The sequence below is a fragment of the Schistocerca cancellata genome, chromosome 5 (genome assembly GCF_023864275.1).
Source record: "Schistocerca cancellata isolate TAMUIC-IGC-003103 chromosome 5, iqSchCanc2.1, whole genome shotgun sequence".
Lineage (NCBI taxonomy): Eukaryota > Metazoa > Arthropoda > Insecta > Orthoptera > Acrididae > Schistocerca > Schistocerca cancellata.
In genome coordinates, this window is record NC_064630.1 from 82,038,487 (window position 1) to 82,044,543 (window position 6,057).

Here is a 6,057-nt window from a genome sequence, read left to right on the forward strand (position 1 = left end):
ACAACATTTTTTCCTGAAAAAATCATGCACTGTTCTGTTTTTGGTACCACTGGCACAATCCAGCGGCACACTCAATGTCTTGTGGTAGACAACATATGCTGTGGCATCCACTGCCAAATATGTATTAGCAACATATAGGTTACTTCATCTGATACCCATATGCTTCCGCAGCATCCCTAACATCCTTAATGAAAATTGTCACATAATCCATTGCCCTACACAAAAAATGTAATAACAAATTAATTCCTCCAGCAAATCATTGCCCACCTAAATTCAGTAAAACTACTAGACAGATGACCTGTAAGCCAGCATACAGGGCAGCTGCTACAGCTCTGGTACATGGCAACTCATGTCCAGGCAAACTGCAAAATGGACATCCCACTGGCACTAAATTATCCTGTCTACCATTACCTCTAAACAAAGGTAAGTCCACGGTTTTCTGTAGCTTCACAAAAGTAACTCTAAACATCATGTACCCTAGCTCACAGAACTGACTATGACAAAAAGAGCAAAAATCAAAAATAATATAAGATCAGGGGTTGTAATATGCCAGAACGAGTGTGAGGTATGGTTTGGGAGAGGGGGTAACTCATGGAGAGAGGGTGACTCATGCCAAAGTGTGCAGAGAAACACAGGTAAGTGTGTCATTGACTTTATTACAACAAAGGTTCACAGCAGGCCTTCTGTGGAACTCGACGATTGTGGTGCACACTATGAATACATATGTCAGATTCAATGCCAGTGCCGGAATCTGCAGTGTTGGCACTCAGTCGTCCAGCCGTGAGGACATAGCACACCTATTCACTCCACAGCTAGGTGGTGTCATGTGCGTTAGTTGCACATATAGCCCAGAACTCAGCTTATTGTTCCCTCAAATGTGACTTGTGGACTCCATGTAGAGTTCCAAAGGGAAACAGCCGAACCACCATCAAAGAGTGAGCCTATGCAGCTTTTCCCATCTGCCCAGAACAGCTTGTTCAGTGACCACAGACTGCTCTGCACCCACGAGGCTACAAGTTTGTGCCCCGGCCTCACCCCTGTGGATGGCAGCTCACTGTTTTCTGGACGATGTCACCCAGAGAGCAGATGCCAGCAGCCCTCTTGCTCCTCGCACCTGTGCAGCACCAAAGTGTGGCACACTCCACCACAGCTATGACATGTCCAGGCAGCAAAGGTTGGAGGAAGCTTCAGCGGGCCAGTTGGCTGCCAATATCCATCACCGAAAGGTCATCATGATTGGCATGCAACTTAAACAGTCCTCATTCTTGCCAGTTCTGGACAAGGACAGAATGTTGACACATCTACCCGATTTGAGCCTCCAGGCTTGGTTACTTATACATCTTTTCTCTACAGCTCTGAGATAGTTCCACCGGAGGAAACAAGGGAGTGCTCTTCAATAATTGCAATGTCAGCTTTCCTCATTCCACTTCAGCCCCTACACACAGGTCACTAGGCACTGCTGTAACTGCAACATATGGGTTCTCCACAGCACATCAGTGCCGTGTGCTGTTCCGTTTACTTCACATTTGTATATAGCACCTACAGGGCCAAGCCTTCCCACCTGTGAGCAGTGTCATAATTCTGCCATGCAGAATCATCAGCAAAATATCAACATCGCCCACACCTGCTGTCCGATGTGCCTGTTGGTCCCTTAACTACTACCTTCTACCAGCAGTTGCATGAAATTTACAAAAATTCCCCAAATCCATGCCAGTACTTAACTCATAGTGCAAATTCTTACTGGTACAGTAGAGGTATGTGCATGCCAAATAAGTCAACAGCAAAACTTCCTGGCATATTAAAACTGTGTGCCGGACCGAGACTCAAACTTGGGACCTTTGCCTTTTGTGGACAAGTGCTCTACTGACTGAACTACCCAAGCACGGCTCACGCCCGGTGAGTCGTGCTTGGGTAGCTCAGTTGGTAGAGCACTTGCCCGCGAAAGACAAAGGTCCCGAGTTCGAATCTCGGTCCGGCACACAGTTTTAATCTGCCAAGAAGTTTCATATCAACGCACACTCCGCTGTAGAGTGAAAATTTCATTCTAGAAACATCCCCCAGGCTGTGGCTAAGCCATGTCTCCGATATCCTTTCTTTCAGGAGCGCTAGTTCTGCAAGGTTCACAGGAGAGCTTCTGTAAAGTTTGGAAGGTAGGAGATGAGGTACTGGCAGAAGTAAAGCTGTGAGGACGGGGCTTGAGTTGTGCTTGGGCAGCTCAGTTGGTAGAGCACTTGCCCGCGAAAGGCAAAGGTGCCGAGTTCGAGCCTCGGTCCAGCACACAGTTTTAATCTGGCAGGAAGTTCCATATCAGCGCACACTCCACTGTAGAGTGAAAATTTCATTCAAGTCAACAGCACTCCAAATGAGACATGCAGGCTTATAACGAGATGTTTTTGGCCTACATTACTTGCCAAGATTTATTGGCTGTGAGGACCTGCTCCCCCACACATCAACCATGGGGTTGCTTTCAGTGTGGAAAGAACAAACCAGTTCAGCAAACCTAGTCACCCATTACATGCTTAACACTTCCAATACTAAGGGGGTGGGGGCAGGCTTACTTTGAGCCCACCTTTTGACAGTGGCATAATTTAGTCTGGCACTTCACATTTTAAAATTCTGAAAAAAAAACATATTTCTTAATGAGTTCTTATATCAGATTCTGCAATTGTTTTAAGTTTTCCATAAAACGTACCCCAAAAATGTAAGTTATGGAAGCAGATGTGACATTTTGCAATAAATGCCATGTTCATATTTTCAGGTTCAGGACCCTTCTTCCACGTCTTTAAAAGTTATAAACTAATAGTACTCTGATATATTATGCTGAGTAGACAAGAAGGGTTGCTGATGCAACTTCTTAGATCTGACAGTGATCCAGTGTGATCACAACATGTAATTGAAGAAGAGTGCAACTGAGACGGAACAATATATGACAATTATCTTAAATATTTAACTTTATAAGTAGTGTTGTGTTCAAAAATCAATGACAGTTAATGAAATTTGTTTTTTTTTATATTTTTTGTGGTGGTCATAAAGCACCTCTCAACTGAGTGTAAACATTACGGAAACTGTGTTGATGTTGTTAAGACTGTGCTAAAAGATACTTTCAGGCTCTGTGCCTTATTTATACATAAGTACCTATTTAAAAAGTATGTCATTAATAAAAGTAAAACACATTTAATGAAATATGTCATTTTTTGTTGCGTACTAAGTACCCGCCCCCCCCCCCCCCCCCCCCCTTGGTATTACACATTATGGAAAATGCGTTAGTATTGATAGGGTTAAGTACAAACTTTCCAGGAGAAGCTTCATGAAAATCAACATTTTGTAAATGAATCTATTCAAAGCAAGAATGGAAATGTGGGAAGTAAAATCACAAATGCTGAAATGGCAGATGTTGAGGTAAGTGATACCGGAACAGAAAATCAGTGACAAGTGCTCAATAGTGGAGAGGCATCTGGACCAGATGAGATACCTGTCAGAGTCTACTGGGATTATGACAAAATAACTTCATTGTTACTTTCACTGTATTGTAAAATTGTGGAACATGTTTTATGCTCACATATTATGACGTTTCTGAAGAACAAAAGACTCATATAAAAACCAACATGTATTTTGTTAACAGAGATCTTTCAGCTTGCTCTGTTTTTCCATGACATCCAGAGTGCCATAGACAAAGTCTCCATGTTGATCCATTTGCCCTTGACTTCTGGACGGCATTCTATATGGTTCTGCCCTGCCATTTAATGAATATAATATATATTGGACCAGATTTGTAACTGGATTCAGAGCTTTCTAACAGATATAATTCAATATGTTATCCAGAACAGGACAAAACTGATGTATGTGGAAATTTCTTCTGGAATATCCCCAGGGAGTATTACAGGGCCATTACTGCCTGCAATATGTGTAAATAATCTGGTCGTTGTTGGAATCTTCATGAGGCTTTTTGCAGATGGTGCTGTGGTCTAGAGGAAGGTTGCAACACTGGACAACTGTGGCAATAGGGAAAAACATGTGCAGACAATAGTGCAGGGACTGTCAGTTGACCCTGAATGTTAATAAATGGAACATATAAATAGGTGAAGAGATTCTTTACTGTTTATTATGCTTTTCACAAAAAAATCACTGGAAACAGTAACAACTTTAAAATAACCTAGAAATAATCATCTAGAGTGACCTTACATTGAATGACCCAATAAAACTAAGTGTAGGAAAAGCAGATGTCAGGCTGAAGTTCGTTGAAAGAATCTTATGGAAATATAGTTCATCCACGAAAGAAATGACCTACAAAACATTTGTTCAGTCGATCCTGGAGTGTGATAAGTGGTTTGGGGCCCTTATGAAGCAGGACTAATGGAAGAGGTAGACAAGATCGAACAAAGTGTTGCATGTTTTGTCTTGGCATCATTTCATCACAGTATTTTTTAGTGAGGGCAAAAACATTACAGAGATGCTCAACAAACTCCAGTGGTAGCCACTACAAGAGAGGCATTGTGTATCATGGAAAGGGCTACCATTGAAATTATGAGGACATATGTTTGAAGAAGAGCGAGGAAATATATTACTTCCTCCCATATATGTTCCATGAAATGACTACAGTAAGAATTACAGTAATTCTTTCCATGCACCATTTGTTATTTGAACACGGAAGGAGGAAAATATTAGTGATACCAGAGATGCACTCTGCCACATTCTGTAACGTGGATTGGGGATTATAGATGTAGATGTAAATGATCCTTATTGGCTTCAGCCATCTGAAAATCTCCCTTCAGGTCATGAAAGAGAGTAGATTATGGGGTTTGCTCTAAATCACATATACTGTGGAGTCAGAAAATCCAGATATATTCTTCACAAATGGGGATTTCCATTCATTGCTACCATCTGCAATAATGGAAAGGTGCAGAAATTTATCACTTGCTCTGCTGTCAGCTGTATCTCATGTCTTGCGCAGAGGAAGATCTACTTCAGGCATCTCCAGTCTTAAGTCATTTATTTTATGATTTTGTAATTTCTTTTTTGTGTTTCTTCACATTAATGTTTCAGACATGAATAAAAAACTTCAAATATAATTTGTCTTGGCTTTGAAGGGCACTCTACACAAATGCATTCTACATATCTAGAGCGATAAATCTCTGCCTCTGATTTCCAATGCAAAAATCATATTTTAAGGCCTGTGACCATTATTACACACAAAAGTCATAATTTAAAGGTGTTTGATGTCAATACTTGCCACTTTTAAATAACACACTTTTCTTGTTTGTTATTATGTTCACAGTTCTGAAAATTTTCGTTTAAAAGAAATGAAAGAGCAAGTTGAAAAACGTTCTTTGGAGAAAGCTGTTGAGCTGGAGAAATTAGCAGCACAGATAGCAGATGTAGATGATGGATTTTCAGTGCGACTGAAAAGAGAAAAGGACAATGGTGAACAGATGAAACAACAAATGGAAAAAGAAATTGGTGAATTGGAGAGAGATATTGCAGTGCATCGTGCTGCAGCAACCAAAGCTCAGGAAGAGAAAGAAGAGGTTGGTCTGTTTTATATTGAGTACCTATTGATTTTAGGCAGTTATCTAAAAAGTGTATTATTTTACTTGCCTAGAAAATCTGGGTTTTTACCTCATAAAAAATTGCAGTTAATCCTGCAGTAACCTTATGTTTACCAATCATTCTTCAACAAGCATTGATCACTAACAATGTCAAATACACATCTGACAAAGAGAATCTTTAGAAACATTAAAATTCTGTCCCTGAATTCAAAACATGAAACTTTGAAATGAAAACAGACTCTGTAAGAAACAAAAGTATAGTGTTAATTACTAGTTGTTGTGATTGGAATGCTTATGATTCAACACACATGGAGGGGATGTTAGGCAAATCAGCCTAGTTTCTTTACAGTTACACCTTAGTACTTTTTCTTTACTGTTTCAGTTGATTTAGTAAATTAGTCACTCCACTGAGTTCTCTCCTATTCAGTCAGCTAATTTCAGTGATTACAAAATATTTTCAATGGTAAAAACTTAAACAAGAGTTGAGTCACTTCTGCTCTGACTGTGTCCT